Source organism: Plecotus auritus (genome assembly GCF_963455305.1).
Source record: "Plecotus auritus genome assembly, chromosome: 6".
In the NCBI taxonomy this organism is placed as follows: Eukaryota; Metazoa; Chordata; class Mammalia; order Chiroptera; family Vespertilionidae; genus Plecotus; species Plecotus auritus.
Genome location: NC_137773.1, coordinates 30,466,208 through 30,487,228, shown reverse-complemented (window position 1 = coordinate 30,487,228; position 21,021 = coordinate 30,466,208). Strand labels below are relative to the sequence as shown.

The window sequence follows — 21,021 nt, the reverse complement described above, 5'->3', positions numbered from 1 at the left end:
TTCAGCCTTTTTGAGAAAATAATATCTTAATTTTTCTTAGGGCGAAAAGGCTCTGTTTATCTCATCCTATATAATAAAGAGCTAATATGCTAATTAGAACAGATGGCAGAACAACCTTCCGGAACGATCTTCCGGAACAACCAATGGGCAGGGGACTGCAAGGCAGCTGGGGCTGTGAGGGCTGAGGCAGCCAGTGCTGCGAAGGCCTGCTCTTACACAAATTTCATGCATCGGGCATCTAGTTATTTCATAAATGCATTTGAAAGCTATTTAATGTCCTTTCCTTTGGGATTTTTTTCTCTGTTATCTCTCTTTCCCCCTCCCTCCACATAGCCCTTCAGTGTGTCTGGCTTGGGCCTCCTTACAGCGTGACAGCCTCAGGTAGTGGGCTCCTTCTATGATGGTGTACAAAAGTGGAAGCTACCAGGCGTTTCTTAAAACAATTTTTTTAATTAACTTCTCATTTTGAAACAATTTCAAACTTACAAAAGCATTGCAGAAATAGTACAAACAACTCTGTATACCTTTCACCCAGATTTCTCCCATCATCACTTCCATCATGCTTTTATTGATCAAAGCAGCCCCAGGTCTACCTAGCATGTGTTCTAGGGAAAGGCCACATTGCAAATGACGTATGGATTGGGAGACCTTTGGGAACACTACCACAAATCCCAGTAGTGAGGATGAACTCCTGTGCAGTGGAGCATCTAAAGAACAAAACTTCTTCTAGGCTCTTGTAAAAATGCCATAGTAACAGACCGTTTAAAGTTAAAAATTAAACACAACAGTATCTCCAGTGTCATGTCAGAAAATAGGCAGTCTATCTTGTTAAGGAACATTCTGTGAATTGGTTAGAAAGTCATGAAAGAAGAGGTTTTTTAATTCTGTCATCAAAATTGAAATGACTCCCACTCAGATACCTTAAATCATCAGAAGTGGGAGAGGCCTTAGATGATCACCCAGGTTAATCACCATTCCATGCTCCTAGCAGACATCACTAATCAATTGTGGCTCTTTCTGCTCAGCCCAAATGTGGCTTCAGCCACTCTGAATAGGCTTGAATTGTTAGGTAAGAGGAAACCATTTACTATTCCTGCTAGGCTAACCTCATTTTTTTTAGAGATTCAAAGTGAAGCCCAGAGAGGCTTACTGCGTTTTGGCTTGGATATAAGTCCTGATTCCAAGCTAAGTACGTATTTCCTCCCAATGCCTTGCTGCTATAATCCAGCACAGATTCCACAGTGATTGTCAAATACCCACCAAAGGAAAATACCTCCTTTTCAGCAATTCCCTCTCCTATCTCCCTCAGCCCCGCACCCCTACCCCAGAACCCCACAAAACCCTGTTAATTACAGCAGGGCACCAGTTTCCTAGTAAACAGAGGTAAGTGGAGTATGAGCAAGCTGGATTCAAATCCCGTAACCCTAGGGTCTGGCAGGTTACTGAACCTCCCTGTTTTGGTTGTGCCTGCTTCCCCTGGTAAGCTTCACGAAGGCCGTTGTATCTCTCCTTCACCTCCGCTTCCAGAGTACCTGGAACAGTGTTGACACAATGTTTATGCTCAGTAAATATGTGTTGAATGAATGGCAATATCACTATTTCGAAAGGTGGTTGTGACTTCGTGTTAGTTATCTGGTCCCTTTCCCTTGGGACCCTTCCCTTACTAGCTAACTCTTTTGAATCCAGATACTGTGTTTTATACATGCTCTTCTGGGTTAGGACTGCACTATCTGGCAACATATTGATTTAAAATAAAACAAATTCTGCCCAGCTGGTGTGGCTCAGTGGTTGAGCATCAACCTATGAACCAGGAGGTCACTGTTCAATTCCTGGTCAGGGCACATGCCCAGGTTGTGGGCTCAATCCCTTGCAGGGGACGTGTAGAAAGCAGTTGATCAATGATTCTCTCATCATTGATGTTTCTCTCTCTCCCTCTCCCTTCCTCTCTGAAATCAGTAAAAATATATTTTAAAAAATAAAATAAGTTCTACTTCAACTGAGTCCTTGGGATGCCCCCATGGAGACCAAAAGCCCAGTTGGCCTTTGCTTGGGTTTCTAAGCCTGTAGATAGGGAACTAAAAGTGACCCTATTATGGTTCTTTGTAATTTGAAGAAGCAAAAGCAGAGCGCCTGTTCCAGAAGTGCCCTGCTGGGTCACTGGCCAACCACTGAGAAGTTAAGAACGGCTTCTCCTTTAGTCCACAGTCACAGATGGGAGGGGGCGGGGTAGAGTGGCATGTTTCTCCTGCACACTTTCTTGGTGTCTGACATTGCTCTCATCAGTCAGCGTGAGGATAGAAGAGGAAGGAATTTAACTGTCTGGCATCTCTGGCTAATTGGCTTGAGGTATGGAATTACAACCTGGCTTGTTTGAGCCTTTTATGCCTTTCTTCATCAGAAACTCTGATCAGGCATTTTCATTGCCCTGGGAAGCCTCTCAGCATAGAGTCCAGCTCAGTGCTGTCTTTCTTTGCCAGGTATCAGATGACAGAATGTCCCAGCAAGGACGCTGCGTGGTGCCACCAAAAGCCGCATTGGCTTAGGAATCTAGGTTTAGTTTCTCCAGTTCCTTGGACTTCTGTTTCCTTATCTGTGAAACTGGGATTACAGGAATGTGGTGAAGAATAAAGTAATATGTACAGTTTATGACACTTCAACGGGCATTGAGGAAGTTAGTACCCTTTCACAGCTCACAACGTTTTTCTGAATTTTTGCTTGTGGGTGGATGGAGGTGGTGAAAACAGGAAGTTTTCATGGGAAAGGTGGGGAAGACAGGGACTGAGGGTCATTCCTGATCTACCCTGAGAATTCCCACTGGCCTGAGGCAGCTGTGGGCAGCCCCAATCTACTGTCATAGCCACATAACTGGCCTCGCTCCTCTAGCTCTTGCCCCTGCTGTCTTCTACCCAGACCCGATTAAAAGCCAGAATTTTTGCAGTGACTAGCACAGTTCTCTATGAGTAGGCTGCCCCCCTTTCACTCCCCACCTTACAGAACCCAAGTTTGTGTGCCTGATGCTTCGAAAAGCCAAAACTCAAAATGTCAGAGTTTGAAGTAAGGAAAAGTTTATTGACCAACTGAGAATCTGGGAGACTTAATAGTGCCTCAAATCCCTCTTATTCCCTGGACTAGGTTAAGAGTTTTTAAGGAGTTAAGGGGACCAAGTGTGCCAAAGGCCTGGTGGGGCAAGTTTTAATTGGAGGACCTTGGAACTTGGCCATTTATGGTAGGGGGAGTCAGCACTGGATCTTCCTGGACAGTGGACCCTTCACTTCTGAAAGGGTACCGTGTTCAGGTTCCGGTTATGTCCATGTCCTTTGGTGTATGTGTGTGTGTTGGGGAGAGGGGTGTGGGGGGGATGGGGAGAGGTGGTGAGACTGGTTCCAGGTGCAGCTGGAGGCCAAAGTTCTCTTCCCTGCACATGCTTCAGCTGCATGACCTGCAGTTTTGGTCTCTTGTGTCTGAAAAACAACTCAGTGTCTTATTAAACAGGACAGGACCATTTGAAGCTATTTCTGTGGTTACACCTGCAGGCTCTGCTCCATCTTCAAAGGCCGCCTGTTCACTCACCAGGCCACTCCCCTGCGGGGCCTTTGTTTTGCCTGTCCCTTTCCCTTTGCCTTTTGCTTGCCTCAGAAATCTATGCAGCTTTTTGCCCTGTCTTGGTTCTTGCTCAGCTCTTACCTAGTCAGGGAGGCCTTTCATCCACCTCCCTACTCCCTCTGCCCCAACTTGGCTCTCTCTGGCCCTGTGCTTCCCCCCTCTTTTCCCTATTTACCATGCTTTACGTGTTGCTTGGCTGCCTTTTTCCTCCCACTAGAATATAAGCTCCTTGAAAGCAGGGACTTTGGTATGTTATTCCACTACTCAATTCCAAGGAGTTGTTGAATGATTGTGACCCACTCCCTGCATCCTCTGCCTGCACAGGTATCTTGTGAGGCATTCTCCTTCAGGCCTTGGGTTCCTTTTCCTCCTCATCTCCTCTGTCAGCATTCTGCGAGTGGCCCTAAGGAGCTGCTGCTAACTGAGGTTTTGCTGTCTGTCAGGCCTGTGCTGAACACTTACATTCTTCATCATTTACTTAGCATGAGGGCCCTAAGACGAGAGTTTACCCAAGGTCAGAGCTGGGCAGTGGCAGAGCAAGCCCATGATAAGTGGTATTATCTGAGTTTACAGATGTGGAACTGGAGTCTCAGAGAAGCTACAATGTCTTGCTCATGTTTCCCCGGGTGTCTGACCCAGAGCCTGACATGCTTCCATGTGTCACGTGGCCTCCCATGGATGAGTAAAAATATTTTACAACGTCATCTTCCTTTTTCCCTTGGAAACACCACTCACTCGTTCAGTAATTGCCAGTTAAGTGCTCTCTGTAATTTAGTGCCAGGCACTAAATATGTTACCATTTCTACTTAGATCTTATTCAGGTGCTCTGTGTACACTATCTTATGTAATCCATACAGCAGTCCTGGTAGTTTCCCATGTTAGAGATGAGGAGACTGACATTCAGAGAGATGAATTAATTTACCTAAAGTCAAGTAGTAACTCGCCGAGCCATGAATTAAACCCAGGTCTGCCTGATTTCAAGTTGTATTCTTAACTTTTATGCTCTTTTGTATTCCATTAGGGAATATCTTTAAAATACTTCAAAATTAGCAATAACAAGCATCGGTCACAGCAATAAAGAAGGCGGGCTCTGTGAGTAGGAGGAGTTCCCTCTGGGGACACTCAGTTGCAGCTCTTCCTTTCTTCTCACAAAAGCAGATGAGGTTGGTCTTGAGTAAGTGTACTGGGCTCTTAGCACCAACCTTGACTCTCAGTCCACATACGTGTGAATTCAGGCTTAACTTGCCAGGTCTGCTCAGGTAGGCCCAGCGCTTCCTTAAAGTCCCCCTGGTGACTGCACTAGGTCTCCTGGACCTGAGGGTCATGAGGACACGGGGGACTGGCGGCTCCTAAAGATGGCCTCAGGTTTTTCATCTTCTCACACAGAGACATAGTCTGTTTTAGTCAAATACTTTATGCAAAACATTCTCTTTTGCTTTTCAAAAGCGTTGGCCTGCCCAGCACTCAGGGGTAATGGAGTATGAAAGGCACCTACTCTTTGCAGGTCCAGTTTACTCAGCTGACCGGGGGAGGTGCCCGGCGCCTGCTGACTGGGCCAGGCTGGGTTGGCCAGACCTGGCTGGCCTGAGGAAACAGAAGTGTTTGAAGTCTTGCCCTGCTCACAGGCTGGTTTGCTTCATTGTTCTTCTTTGTCCCCTTGCATCCAGGTGCAGCCTGGGTTTTCTGCTCTAATACTACTTTTACTCAGTTTCAAAACATAACATACACATTCCCTTCACTTCTCACATAAGCTTTTAAAAGTTAGGTTGATATAAACAATGAAATTGGTTTGGTGGGCAAGAAAAAGAAGCCTGCTTTGGGTAAAAGGCATCTCAGGGAACTGGAAGGTGCGGGTGGGCTAGAGTAGGTCAGTCTCTAGGATTGGAGCCCAGGCTGTAGTGTTGGGCCCTCCCTCTGAGTGTGGGGTCACTTAGGGTGGCATGGATCTTTCCTAGGATTTATTCTTCCAAATAATAATAATGAGGCATTAGCTGGCCGGCTCCAGGATCTGTGCCCAGGCGGTGTGGCATGGTGCCCATAGGCACCTGGCTCCTGCTTCCCGATGGTCAGTGTGGTTAGCCATGGGGAAGAAATCTTTATTCTGCTTATATTGTGGCTCCCCAGAGTTGAGATGTGCTGAAATGTGGGACATCATGCCAGGATTGATGTCCAAGTCACCAGTGAGGGCTTAGCCTGGCAGGCATAACACAGATGTGACCAAGTCCAGCACGATCAGGGGCCGGAAGAGTGGCTTCTCCAAACCTCACTTTCGAGGCTCTGCTCTACCCCAGGCTGCGACTCCCGGGTTACACCACAGTTCTCGGACAAAGGAAAGGGGCCTCATTTTTATTTATTTTTAATATATTTGTATTGATTTCAGAGAGAAAAGGAGAGGGAGAGAGAGAGAGAAATATCAATGATGAGAGAGAATCATTGATCGGTTGCCTCCTGCACGCCCCCTACTGGGGATCGAGCCCACAACCCGGGCATGTGCCCTGACCCGAATCAAACCGTGAGCTCCTGGTTCAGAGCTCAACCACTGAGCCACGCCAGCCAGGCAGGGGACCTTATTTTTAAAAGAACTTTTAAAATTACAGAAATACCGCCGAAACTGGTTTGGCTCAGTGGATAGAGCGTCGGCCTGCGGACTGAAAGGTCCCGGGTTCGATTCCGGTCAAGGGCATGTACCTTGGTTGCGGGCACATCCCCAGTGGGAGGTGTGCAGGAGGCAGCTGATCGATGTTTCTAGCTCTCTATCTCTCTCCCTTCCTCTCTGTGAAATATCAATAAAAAAAAAAATATATATATATATATATATATATATATATATATATATATATATAAAATTACAGAAATACCTCTTATAGGATGTAAATAATACCCATAATTTTGCTATCCAGAGTTGTCAACATTTCGGTATAAATCTTTGGTGTATGTTTAGTTTTTTTATGATGCAGTCCCTTTTTGAAGTTCAACTAGTGTGTTAATCTCTACCCCTGGGGTATATTTGCAGCTGATATCATGCTACATGAGAGTATTGTTGGGCATTTTTTGTTTTCTTCTTCATTTTAAATTCATCAAGTCCTGGTCTCCTCAGCAGCATCTCAGCCCTATAGAATATGCAAGTCCTTGCTAAGGAGCGGTGATCACTGCTCATTGAAGTGTCCGTCTCAACACTGCTGATCATGTGGGGTTTTCTTTCCCCCACTCTAAATTATTCTTGTTTTTAAAAATCTTAGTACAGACTTGGTCTGGTGAGCACACAGTACAGTGTACAGATGATGGTTGTGGAATTGTGCACCTAAAACCCATACAATTTTGTTAACTAGTGTCACCCCAATACAATAAAAAGGAAAATAAAAAAACTCAGTACAGTGGAAAGCTCTATAATTTAGCCCTTTATCTAGTTTATGGAATAACAGCAACAATAATAGCTATAATTTATTGTTTGTTTTGTGCCTGGCACGAAGCTAGCTGCTTTTTGAGGAGTTGATCCTATAAACTTTATAACAGTCCCAAGAGGTCAGTGCTGTTATTGTCTCCTTTTTCAGATACAAAAACCAAGCCACTGAGAGGTTAAGGGAATTGCATTTTGCTTAACTGGACCATGCCAGGTATAGCAGGTGTAACCCAAGCCCAGCACACCTGATGGAGAGGGCCTGGCTCCTGCCCGCTCAGCTGAACTCACAGGCAGGTGGGGCTGGGAGACCCGCAGGGACAGACCAGTGAGTGGATCGTGGCAGTATTTGTGGTCTGCCCGTTTTTCTGCTGTTCCAGGCTTGCCTTGGCTCATTGAGGGAGTGGCTCCCTCCTCCAGGAAGTATTGACTTTCCTGTGGACTTACGGGAAAGCCTTATCAGCTTGCAGCCAGGAAGCTTGCTGCTACCAGGGCTGCAACCCTTTTGGCTTTGAGAGGCCAGTGCTGCCCCCCTCCTTTTCCCACTGCTGGGCTCAGTGGCTTTTTCCTCATTCAGTCACAGGTGTCTTACAGGTTCAGGCTGGGATACTGATTGGCAAAAGTGGCACACTCCATACTGATGCCTTTACCCATCCTCAGCCTTTTAGACTAGAGTTTCTGAATCTGGAGAAGGGAGTAGGAACCCCCGCGCCCCCCCTTACCCCCTCCCCCCCCCCCCCACACACACACTCTCCACACACAACACACACACATTCTTCTTCTAGGGATGTACCTGGGTTGTGTGTGGTGATGTGAAATGCTTTTTCCTTGGGGTCCCAGGCATCAGACCCTTTTCCCAGGGACACACCTGCTTAAAGCTCGTAAGTGGGGAACAGCCTAGGAAAGATTCTGACGCATTTTCCCTAAGGAGAAAAAATCTCAATTAGACTTTTTTTAGTAGCGTCTTGCTCCTTCTGAGCTTTTGCATTTACCTTTGAAATGAGTACATTTGGTAACCTGGGACACCTTGTCAGCTGGAGGATTTTAGGGAGACTGTACAAGATTGTTATTTGAGTTGTTCTTAATGGGATAAAAATAGATTTTTGCTTTAGGGGGTATGTGTATAATGGGTAGTTTATTTTTTTTATTTTTTTTAAATATATTTTATTGATATTTTTACAGAGAGGAAGGAAGAGGGATAGAGAGCTAGAAACATCGATGAGAGAGAAACACCGAGTAGCTGCCTCCTGCACACCTCCCACCGGGGATGTGCCCGCAACCAAAGCACATGCCCTTGACCAGAATCGAACCCGGGACCCCCCAGTCCTCAGGCCGACGCTCTATCCACTGAGCCAAACCGGTTTCGGCTATAATGGGTAGTTTATAAAGGATCAGTATCCTTCTCCCTTCTTTCCCTCCCCCCCCCCCAAAAAAAAAGCCCTGTCCATCTACCCTTGGGCAGCTGTAGGTAACCATGAACTCCCAAAGGCTCCCAAGGGTCCCCTCTAGAGAAGGTGTCTTCTATGGCTGTGGGGTCCCCTCTCTCTGACCCAGGCAGGCTCAGGACCCTGAGCTCCCTTTGCTCTCTTGATGTTCCCTAAGACCTCCTCTAGTCAGACTGATCCCTTCTGGATAAAGTGATGGTTCAGATACCAGGACTGCCCTCAGCCATTTCAGGAAGGTTCAGAATGAGCCGAGAGCTCTTGAAGGGTTTCAACTGGCAGAAGTAGGAGTGACTCCCTTCCTTAAGAGCTTAAGGCTGACAGGGTCTTCATATTTTTAATCAGTAATGCTTTGCTGTTGCTTAAGAAAATAGTCAGCTAAGCCCATGTCTACAGCCTATTTACAAGACAGGCCGGAAACAGCTTTTCCGACTGAGGTAAAAGGTGCACGAGTGATTGTTCATTCAGTTGTCCACTCATTCATTCACTCATTGGTTAATTCATTGATTCCACATCTCTTGTATGGCAGGTCTACTGAGTGTGCCCTTTGCAAGACTAGGGGCTTAGAGTGGAAAATGACACTGGAGTCCTCAGCATTTTTATCCAGGTAGAATCAGGAGCTAAGGGTTCATCTTAGAGGTCAAAAGGAATTCTGAACAGGATCATTCCCTGTTCCAGCAGGGGAGAAGGGTGGTGAGGAAGGGGGTTGGTAGAAGGATTCTTGGTGGTCACCAGCTCCAGCCTGCTATTGGTGGGCGTAGGTAGTTAGGATGGCTGTGTGCTTGTGACATCATTAGGAGGCAGTGCCCCCTGCCTTCTTAGGTTATTGCCCAGCAACCTGGCATCCACATGGAGTCGAGCTCAGGCAGTACTTAGGGGAAATAGACGCCTCTGTTACCCCATTTCCATGTCTCTTGTTCGGTCTTTTAAAAGACCTCAATTCATTGTGCAGAGTGAAAAATTGTGTATAGATCTCCTACCACCTTTACATAATACCCATGTTGCTTCCGGGTATCTAAGCAATGAGGGAGTCCTGCCTTCTGTCCTTTAGATCTCTGTCTTGGGAGTAATAACAGCAGCTCATCACTGGCCTATTAGCTCATTAAGCCCCTGAAGAACCCAGTGAGGATATAGGTACTATTATTTCCCCATTTGACAGGTGAAGAAACTGAAGCTGGGAGAGGTGGTCATACCCTCAAGGTGGCATTGAGAGAGGACCCAGGGTATCCAACACTAGAACCACCTCTCCCCATCTATAAAGTGTTCCTAAGAGACATGGACATGCTATGCCCAAGATATTGGGGTCTGCTTGTGCTGCTATTTGGGGAGGGACACTTGACTACCGATGACAGCAGGGCTGCAAGAATGTGCCCTAGCTTGTGTCTGCCCGGCTTCCAGTTTGCTGAGAGTCCCTCTGTTCTCCAAACCGGTGGTGCTATATATAAACCCATCACTTTGGGCAGCTACACCCAGCTCAGTGGGTGGGGAGCAATGCAATGCCTTCTGTTATTTCTGACACACTGGAGGCTCCCGAACACCTGCTCCACCTCCACGGCTCACCCCACTTAGTTTCCCACTATAGGGTTTTCATCACAAGGATTAGCCTGTTTCTTCTATTTCAATGGAAAGATAATTGGTCGGTCATGATGTTGGAGACTTTTTTCATTTTCTTTTTTAAAAAAATTTTTTGTTGATTTCAGAGAGGAAGAGAGGTAGAGAGAGAGAGAAACGTCAGTGATGAGAGAGAATCATTGATCGGCTGCCTCTTGCCTACCCCCCACTGGGAGGAGCCCACAACCTGGGCATGTGCCCTGACCGGGAATAGAACCATGACCCCCTGGTTCATAGGTCAACACTCAACCACTGAGCCACTGAACCACTAAAGTTCACCGAGCTTTAGTGACAGGCTGACTAGAACTGGTATTGTTGACCATAGAAGGGAGTTGCTTCCCTAAACTCTGGCCCTGTCTCCCAGACCAGCAGAGTTCTAGTCAGAGTCCTACAGGCCAGGCACCCGTCTCCCTTTCTCCATTGGGGAAGGCTCTAGCTTCACATTTGCCAAATGGCACTTTCAGTGGGCAAGGTGGTGGCTTTCAGGACCCTTTGTCATTGGCTTTGGGCGGCTGTTGGCTTGTGGCAGTGTTACTGAGGAACAGGCATCGTTGTAGGTAACTTGGCAGAGCCACCACCCCCCCCACCCCACCCCATTCCTTCCAAGTCTATAAGGATGACCTTTGTTGCTCTGAAATGGTGGGCAGTGCGCTGCGGGAGTAAAGAGCACAGGAGGGGACAGTCCTTACAAGTGAGATCTGCCTCGAGTCACCACCTCTCCATGTTTGTTGAGAGTGGTCACCCTGTCCCATCCCTGACCTTAGAACTCACCTGCACCAGGCCTCCAAAACTGAGGTGCATTTAGGTGAAAACACAACTATTTTTACTGTCGCAAAATTAAGCCTGACAGTGGAGGAAGAAAACAGCCTGGGGTGTTTTGCATAAATATATCTGCTAGAACTGTTAATCAGTAACACAGGAATCTGGTACGTGCTGAAGCCAGTTGTGGTCTGTATACCTAAGATAACAACACACTTTGTGTTCAGTAAAAACGATATGGCAATATTTGCCTTATTAAAAACTCAGTGAGTACTGTTTGAACGAGACTCCTGAGGCTAGCACTCAGTGTGAGTCAGACTAATATTGCCGATAACAGAGCAGTCTGTGCCTGGACACTAATTGGTAGAACCCAACAGCTACCTCCTTGGTGATCTCTGCCCATTTGGACAAGTTCCAAAGGGCCAGCTCCCCTCAAAGTAACCTCTCCATTTCCCCCCTGTAATCCAGTGCCTGAAAACCAGGAAAATAATAGTTTTTCTCGTTTCTATTTAGTTCCAAAATCATGGCAGTCGTCTTATATTCAGGAGCCATTCACTGACACTGGGAATTTGTAGTTTCTGAGTCTATTTCTGTTCTGCTCTTGCCTTTTCTCTCATTACTGTTTCTGTGATTCCAAGCATTTTTCCTGCTGCTCAGCAGGATATGAAATAACAGCTCGTGCAGTAGTCACCGACACCACTGCCCCTCCTTGGGGCAAGGGGAGTCAGGCCATGATGGCTCTATCAGTGAGAAGCCAGGGCTGTGACAGCCAGGGCCAATATCAAATGATTTCCATTTCTGGGTGAGCCACTCACTAGCCATCGTTACTTTAAATTTTCTTATATTAGCATAAGGGAAAAGAAAGGAGGACAGAGCAGTAATAAGATTGACACTCTTCTCTTCTTAGCTCTCTATAAGGATCTGCCCTGATTTTTAATCCAGTTGTTTTTATCATTGGTCCCACCCAATGTGAGCTTCCTCAATAGATCTCTAGCTCTTTTTCTAAATGGTCTGTGAGCTGCCTGAGTTGGGAAAGATGCCTTTTATTCCCGGAATCCCCTGCAGGGTTGGCTGTGTTAGGAAAATGAGAAGTGATCACGTGAGCAGGGAGAGAGTCTTAGCTAAGTGTCAGCAACAGCAGCTTGTTTCTCCTTCAGCACATCCGGCTTGTGAGAGAGAGCTGGAGCATTCTGGAAGAGTCTGCAGCAGGAGGCAGGTGGGCACACAGGCAGGCAGAGCGGATTTTTGGATGAGGAGGATGTGCCTGGAGCTGGCTGGAGTCCAGGCAGGCCCCAGGGGACTGCAGGATTGATTCAGGCTCCAAACCGAAGAGATCTGAAACTGCTTCGGAACAGAACGTCCCTGAGCCACCGGCATAGTTTTGCCTGCTTTTGAAGCTTGGCTCTGGTGTCTTCCCTCCCTAGCTTGTTGAGGTACCTGGAATCCTCAGGATAAGCAGAGTAAACAATGTGGGGTTTTTATGTGGGAGGTAAAATATTGATAACATAAAAGTTATCATTTTAACCTGTTGTTTAATCCTCAGCTGAGGGTATTTTTCCATTGATTTTTAGTGAGTGGGGAAAGATAGATGTGAGAGAGACACATCCAATTGGTTGCCTCCAGCATGTGCCCTGATCAGGGCTGGGAAACTGAGATATGTGCCCTTAACTGGAATGGAACCCAGGACCCTTCAGTCCGAGGGCTGATGCTTTCTCTATCCACTGAGCCAAACTGACTAGGGCATATATTTTTTTATCCATTTTTAAGTATACAGTTCAGTGGCATTAAGTACATTCACATTGTTATGCAACTGTCACTTTAATCTTCCCAAATTAAAGCTCCATACCCATTAAACAATAGCTCCCCTCCCAAAGCCCTGGCAACCATACTTTCCGTCTATGAATTTGACTGTTCTAGGTACCTCCTATAAGTGGAATCATACAATATTTGTCCTTCTGTGTCTATCTTATTTCACTTCGCACAATGTCTCGAAGGTTCACCCATGTTGTAGCTTGGATCAGAATTGATTATTTCCTTTTTAAGGCTGACTAATATCCCATTGTATGTATAGACCACATTTTGTTTATCCTTTCATCCATCACTGGACACTGGGTTGTTTCTACCTCTTGGCTCTTGTGAATATGCTGCTATGAACATGGCTATGAACAAATACCTGCTTGAGTCCCTGCTTTCAGTTCTTTGGGTAAGAGTTTTAAAACACAGGAGCAAGGTATCTTTGAAGGTCACTTTCTGATGAATCACGCTTCTCCACCGAGGGCTAGACTTGCAGACTGAAAGTCAGCTTTACTCACCATCTAATTTTAGACTCCAACGTAACCACAACTGGTCACTTGTAACATCATATTTCATTTTGATATTTGATCGGCTTTCACAATGTTACAATTCCAGTTTTACATATTACCTGCCATTGACAATACTTAGTTGTGATTGTGGGGCACTCAGAGGTGGGCATGGCACTAGACAGTGCACCTTAGTCCAGCTGGCTGCTCTAGGGGTTGTAGGCTCTCACTGACTCTGCCCCTGCTGACCCAATCAGGCTGATCTTTGATCTTTGGCCTTGTCCCCAGACTAGGGTCTGTCTTGGGACCTGAAACCCTGAGCCCACGGACAGCCGAGGCTGAGGCCACTTGTCTTACACTCGTGCAGCTTTGTGCAGGCATGGTAGTATCCTCTGTGTCTGCTGGTTCTTGTCACCTGTTTTCATTTCATCTAGTTCTTACACAACATTTGTAGCATAATTAGAATTATATGTAATTTTTTTCCTTGGGAAAGTGAAATCTTTTCTCTGAAATAACCTTGGCATTTGGAGTTGCCATAATGTCTGGTTTTCCTTGCATCAGCTTAGAACCAGTTGTAGGGCCCTCAGGAGTTGGTAAGGTGTACACACCTGGGGGTAATGGGCTTTTGATGGCTTCAGCTGTCCTGTCATGTGTCTCTCTACCTCTGGAAAAGACTCCTTAGGCCATTGCCCCTCTGTATTTGCCAGACCAGTTAGGAAGTGGAGATGGCTGGTTGTGAAAGTCTTACCTTCATGGGAACATGGTTATTTTCTGTGTTAATTTCTTATTGGAAATTCTCCAAACCCACAAATGAGCCAACTCCAACCTCTTCTGCATAGCCAAGGACAATCGCCAGTGCCCCGGTAGACTTTGAGCCCATGATACAGTGAGGACCAAGACCGTGTGCCACACGACCTTGTGAGTCCCTGCCACTGTAGCTACCTGTCCCTGGCTGGAAGGCTTTGGGGTCTGCGTGTTGACTGCCACTCATGCTCCTAGTTCCCGTCCACCTTGTGCTGCCCTCTGTGTGCCTCAGGCCCTGCAGGGCAGCTCACGCAGAAGACTTGTGCCCTGCACTTGGGAACTCCTAGTCGAGTTAAGGCTGTTAGAAACCCTAGAGATAAACCAGCCATTTCTGAGACAATCCTATTTTTTTATTCTGTTCCAGTGACATAGGAAGGAACACCTTGCTGGCATACAAAGGGAAAGTCTCCGGTCCTTACCCCCAGCTCTGACCTGGGCGCTCTGTAATGTGTACTGTTCTGTAGCCTGCCCTTTTCATCTGAAGACTTCCCTTGGCCCCCTCTGTCTCAGTGCCGCCTTCCTCTTAAGGACTGCTTGATGTTCCTGAGGCTGTTTCAAATGATTGTAATGATAGTGCGGTAGCAGCAGCTCAGAGTCAGAAAGTTCTTGATGGGCTGACCTCAGTCAGGAAGGCCTCAGAGGAGATGCTGGGAACCTCTGAGTGGCGGGTACTGTCCAGCGTGGCGATGCGGAGGAGGAGGAGGAGGAATCCTCTGCGTTTTTTTTCTCTCTTCTCAGGCTGACTGTTGCCTTCTCCTACTGCTTGGGCACAGGGCTGCAGGGGCCGGGAGGGGAGAGGATAGGATTCAAGTGATATCTTGTTGCCAACCCATTTTAATTTCTTTGGAGCTTCACTGCAGACACCACTGTCAACACCAGTTTTTACTGGTCAAGACACTGTCAGGGAGGTGAAGGGGAGACCCGAGTTGGGGGCAAGCTGAACTGGATGGAGCCTGAACCCAGCAGGAAGGAAGGGGTGCAGATGAGTCTGTGCTGGGATGAGTGGAGAAAGCATGAGTACATGCTTAGCTGTGGCCACAGTTTTAGTCCCCGGCTGGTTGCCTTTTGGGGGTTTGTTGTAGATGCAGGAGGATGAAGGGAGGCGTTTGCCAGACAGCAGGATCAGATGCTTCTCAGAGGAGCAGAAAGGTCTGTGTCAGGTGGGGAAAGCCTCTCACGCAGTAACCCAACCTCCGCGAGGTTTCTGTCCTGGACCCTGGGAGGGTCCCACTAATGAATCAGGCAGCTGTTCCTGGAGCCGACATGGAGAGGGGCACTGTTCTGCCCCTTAAGGGGCAGGAGAGCCATTCCTCTGGCAGGGCGAGGAGGAAGAGGTCGTTCAAGGGGTGCACAGCCAGATCCTGGAGGCGGGCTGGTGTCTCTGCTCATGGGTGTCAGTGTCTGTACGGGGAAGCTAAGAAATAGCAGATGGTTTAGGCAGGTGCCTGTGAGGCCCACTGTGTGGTTTCCTGCTGGGGTGCGTGGCCACCAAGCCTGGGGTACCTGGGCCTTCAGTGATGGGACAGGTTATCACGAGGCATGGGCCTGGTAGTCAGGATGCAGGTCTGTCTGTGGCACTTGGGTCACAGCCCCTGTGTTGCTGTCCTGTTTGTTCTCATGCTAGCTAGGTCCCTCTTCTGTCCCAGGCTCAGTGTATCAGCTCCCTGCCTGCTGCCCTGGGTGCTGCTCTGTCCTGAGCCCTGTCTGAATTCCCTGTCTTACTTCTCAAAGATGTGACCATGTTTCCCCAAACCTGAACCTGGGTTCTGATGCCATGTGGTTGGTTGAGGCCAAAGGCAAGGTGAAGGGATTGTGTATGTGCATGCACGAGCTGTAGGGAGGGCAGGACCTTGAGTTCCTGGCAGTTCCCCTCCAGCATGGGTCTCCTGGAGGTGGGCTGGCCCTCTGTTATCTCTTTCAGACCGTGAGGCCCCGCTGGTCTCGCAGGCCTTTGCTCCCAGAACAGCCTATGACTCTGCCTTCTCACCTTTTGTTTATTTCTGAGGCTTCTCCCCAGAGTCCGGGTGAACCCTCTTTCTGTCTGCCTGTCTGGATCTGTCTACAAGAGGCCTGCTCTTTACTCAGTCAGGGAGGGGTCTGCCTAAAGGGTCATTGTCATTTGAATAACAGTAATAACATCAATGAACATTTATTGACTGCTTTACATGTTCTAGGCACTGCTAAGTGTTTTACATGCTGGTCTCTTAATTTTCCCAACAACCCTGTGGGGTGTATATTACTAATGTTGCCCCTATTTTATAGCAGAGGAAACTGAGGCAAAGAGAGGCTGTCACATGCCAAGGTTACATGGCAAATTAGTGGATGAGTCTATTAAATCCAATTTGATATGTCTGATTAAAATCTCTGTTCTGAAATCCTAATTGTGGTTTCTCCCACTAAATTGGAATAGTGTCTGGAAAGTGTGACCTGGATTGGAGTGACAGTACCAATTAGGGAGGGTTCCTTCCCTGCTTCTCTCCAGAATTTGATGAGAACCCACTGTACACACACGTGCATGTGTGTGCGCGCACGCACGCGCGCGCACACACACACACACACACATTCTTGCTGAACCTCAGGTTCCTGGGAAGAAGTGTTCCTGGGCCAGCTTTGGGAAGGGGCTTTGGTAAAGGGGTTGGGGGCGGGGTGCGGTCTGGAGAAGTGGGACGAGCCTTTCTGAGAGCACAGCTGGTGCCCGCTGCAGCTTGTTGTTTTGTATGTTCATGGCGGGGTAGTCCCTGACCCCCGAGGCATGTCGTTTTGTATGTTCATGGCGGGGTAGTCCCTGACCCCCGAGGCATGTGCGATGCACACCCTGCCCACTGCAGCCCTCAGCACTGCCGCGGGTTCAGGGCAGCTCTGTGTATGCTCTGTGAATACAGCCCTAAGTTGGCTCCTGCCGCCTCACAGGAAAACTGTCCTCACCAACTTTCCAGAGACCAGAGTTCCACAACCACCACCTACAGGCCTTAGTGCTTGAAGCCCAGAATTTCAGCGCAAAGAATTCACACTTTTCTTTGGATTATTAGTCAGCCAAGTACTAGCCTTCACGCTGTGCATGTGCCTAGAATTGGATTCCCTGACTCATGAAAGGAGCTTCCCAAAGAGCACTCAAAAGCCTCCTAAAAGGAGCTGAGTCAGGGCTGATCTGCACTGGGCTGAGAAGCAGCCTTCCTTGTAGGTTGATCTGGGTCTTGCAAAACAAGGGAATTTAGCTAAGAGAGACCTGAGGACCTTATGGGTAGGGCCAGGTAGCGGGGTTGCTGATCATCGCTGGATACAGATCCATTGGCTCTGACTGCACAGTCTAGATGGCCAAAGAGAAAGTGGGTAGGAAGGAGGAACCCAGATGTTTTTGAGTAAAGGAGTGACTTGATGGGAAGTTAAGTTTAGAACAGTGGGAGTGTACCTACCAGTGTGGCTAGGTCTGCAAGCGTGAGCCCTACTGTTTAGTCATATTTATACATATTCTGTTTTTAAAATATAAATATATTGTTGCCCTGGCCAGTGTGGCTCAGTTGTTTGGGTGTTGTCCTGTGCACCCAAAGGTTTCCAGTTCAATTATTGGTCAGGGCACATGCCTGGGTTGCAGGCTCAATCCCTGGTAGGGGGCATGCAGAAGGCAACTGATGAATGTTTCACTCTCACATCGATGTTTCTCTCCCTCCCTCTCTAAAAATATTAAAAATTAAATATATATACCTCCTATATAATAAAGAGGTAATATGCAAATTGACCATCACTCCAACACACAAGATGGCCGCCGCCATGTGGTCAAAGATGACCGCCTCCATGTGGACACAAGATGGCCACCACAAGATGGCCAGCAGGGGAGGGCAGTTGTGGGCGATCAGGCCAGCAGGGAGGGCAGTTAGGGGTGACTGGGCTGGCAGGGGAGGGCAGTTAGGGGTGACTGGGCCAGCAGGGGAGGGCAGCTGTGGGGGAACCAGGCCTGCAGGGGAGGGCATTTAGGGGTGACCAGGCCTGCAGGGGAGGGCAGTTGGGTGTGATCAGGCCAGCAGGGGAGGGCAGTTAGGAGTGACCAGGACTGCAGGGGAGGGCAGTTAAGGGCAATTGGGCTGGCAGGGGAGCAGTTAGGTGTCAATCAGGCTGGCAAGGGAGTGGTTAGGGAGTGATCAGGCTGGCAGGCAGAAGCGGTTAGGTGCAATCAGGAAGGCAGGCCGGCGAGCGGTTGGGAGCCAGCAGTCCTGGATTGTGAGAGGGATGTCCCAGATTGGAGAGGGTACAGGCTGGGCTGAGGGATGCCCCCCCACCCCGGGCCTCTAGTGTGTGTGTGTGTGTGTGTGTGTGTGTGTGTATGTATGTGTGTGTAAGAATAAATTAAGCCCTAGCTGGTTTGGCTCAGTGGATAGAGCATCAGCCTGCAGACTGAAGGGTTCCAGGTTCAATTCTGGTCAAGGGCACATGCTAAGATTGCAGGCTTGCTCCCCAGTAGGGGGCATGCAGGAGACAGCCAGTCAATGATTCTCTCTCATCATTGATGTTTCTATCTCTCTCTCCCCTCTCCCTTCCTCTCTGAAATCAATAAAAATATATTTAAAAAAAAAAGAATAAATTAAAATGTGTGTACTTACATTAAAAAACAAAAAAACCCCGACATGTGAATACCACCTTCTAGTAAATTCTGGCCACACCATGTAGCCCCCTCTTGCAGTTGCCTCCTCTATGCAGTGGGACCACAGAGTGTGCAGGACTTTACAGACTTCAGTCCGATGATGAAAAGAATGATGAAGGCTGAGTCTAGGAGCAGTAGGCAGGTGTTTGGGCCGAGGAGGTTTTGGCCCATGTCCCAGCAATCCATGGTGGTGTTGGAGGGCTCTAGAGGCAGAGTAGAAATGTGGAAGGGATATTTCCAAGACAAAGGAGACAGTGAGCCCACTGAGTATGTATTGCCAGTGTCAAAAGAAGGCCAAGGGGTGGGGTGGGCACTGCTTTCAGGGTCAGATGAGTAGGCACTGAACTTCCTGACACAGGTACCGCTGAGTTGACACGCTGGCAGAGGTGGATAGCAGGTGTGGGGCCTCACTGACAGAGGGACCCTGCTGAGGAACGGAGAGGACCAGCGCATGGTGTTCGCCCTCATGGGTGAACAGAGACAGGAGAGCTGGGGGCTGGTGAGGGACCTAGAAGGCCATTGAATCCTCAGGGGTTTACAGAGGCAGAGACTGGCAGTCCCTGCTCCCTTGGTGCCCTTTCTCCAGGACCAGGCTCAGGTGGGCTCCTGTTCAAACCTAAACCCAAACCCAAAAGGTGAGTGAAGAGGCTGGGGTTGGTTTGATAAATTCTGAAATGCCGCCAGCAGTGCTGCTGGAAAGGGGGGGCATGTAGAAGGGACCCTGGCAGTGGGTGTTTGGGACCTGGCAAGGGGGAGGGGGAGTTCCTGCCTCATGGGGCTCAGCCTTAGGAATTGCATAAGTGCGGGGCGTTCTGGTCTCTGAGCTGGAGGGAGGAGTGCCATTTGATATACCTGCTGCTTCCTAGCATTTGGCCAGGGTTGAAAGTCAGCAAGGCCTGAGGGAGGTGTCAGAATTGCATTGAAGGCACATCTGATAGGTGGGACTCCGGGTCACAGGGGCCAGATCAGGCCATGAGAGGAGCAAGAATAACCGGGAGCACAGGTTAGGTGGAGTTGGGCACAGGGCAGTGTCTAGGTAACAGTGGTATGGGAAGGCAGGCCTGGAATGAGGCCAGTGTCACCAGGGAGCCCAGGTCAGGCAATGCCAGCTGCCCCCAAAATCCCTGGAGCTAGAACTTGTGGCAGAGGCTAGAAGAGATCCAAAGCATGCTAGAACCAGGCCCAATGACAGGAGAGGAGCAGCTGAGTGTGGCTATGGAATCAGACAAGCCTGGATTTGAGAAAATGTAAAATGCAAAGTAAAAGCCTCTATTCCTTCCCACACCCTGACCTCTAAGTTTCTTGTATTCTTTCAGAAACTTGTGTTTATGTGTGTTTGTGTGTATATATATCCTTTCATTGTACAAATAAAACAAAGCACTGCTCTCTACCTTGCTTTTATCCCTTGCTTAATTTCTTAGCAACATGGAAGAACCACCTAGTTCTTCTTAATGGCTGCTAAGTATCCTCTGATGTGCTATGCATTGACTTAGCTATCAGTCTCCAGGTGACAGAAATTGAGGTTCTTGATAGTTTGGGGTTATTTTGATACAGTAGCAATCGCAGCGTACACCTATCTTTAAACACCAGAATTATTTTGGTAGAAAAGTTCTAGATACAGGTTTTCTGGATCAGTGTTGTGTGTACCCCCCAACCCAATTTTCTTTCAGAGGGTTCTACTAGTTCACACTCTTGCAAACTGTTGAGAGTTATAAACGGTGATAGTAACACAGCGCTGTTGTGAGGATTAAATGAGATAATATATAAAGCTTTCGGCCAGTGCCTGCCACATCAGGCTGCAGGCCAGGGCTCGCTGCAAACTGGATCACTGGTCAAGTATCAAGAAAGGTGCTGGTTTGGGTTTCAGAGAAGGGGAGGTGTCAGGAAACAGTGGTCTGACAGTTGCTGAACAGATGTCATCTTTATTTACACATTCAAGAAATGGCGGCACTGGACCAGTGAACCAGGTAGGCATGGCTCCCCCCTGGTGGAGCAGCAATCTGGAGAGGGAGGGAGACAGCCAACATGTCTCCACTGGTTGTGTGCTAAGTGCTATCAGCACAGGATGCTGCTGCTCATATTGCCCCCTGACTGGGTCTCTCTCTCCCCTGCCCTTCCCTGTCCCTCCCCTGCCCCCAGTGTATGTGTTGCAACAGGAAAGGAAGAAGGACGACACCGGGTGTCAGGCAGCCTTGGCTGCGTGCTGGGCCGCCCTCTGCTGCTGCTGCCTCCTGGACAACTTGGACTGAGCAGCCAAGACCCAAGTGCTCCCTCCAGGCGTGCTGCCTCCTGTAACTGGAATAAACAACTAGTGCCGCACAATTTCCATTTTTTCTTTCTTTGACAAATACCTAATGTGCAGATTTTTAAATTTTAGCACCTGTGATGGCTGTGAAATGGTATCTCACTATTCCAGTTTACCTTCCCTCGTTTTTAGTGACCTTGAATATATTGGTGATTTGCTTTTAC

The 21,021-nt window shown here is 48.2% G+C and overlaps 2 protein-coding genes across 4 annotated transcripts in view; one reads left to right on the top strand and one right to left on the bottom strand.

The window, feature by feature from the left end:
- The window catches only part of CYSTM1 (cysteine rich transmembrane module containing 1), a 62,021-nt gene that overhangs the window by 24,711 nt on the left and 16,289 nt on the right, over positions 1–21,021 (top strand). The window lies entirely within an intron of this gene.
- The window catches only part of PFDN1 (prefoldin subunit 1), an 89,080-nt gene continuing 82,308 nt past the window's right edge, over positions 14,250–21,021 (bottom strand). Inside the window, exon 6 of one of the 2 annotated variants that reach the window (XR_013960840.1) lies at positions 14,250–14,691. The gene's annotated coding sequence lies outside the window, so the exon portion shown is untranslated. Of the gene's footprint in view, positions 15,331–21,021 lie in introns of both variants that reach the window. The other variant, XR_013960841.1, reaches the window with a different exon arrangement.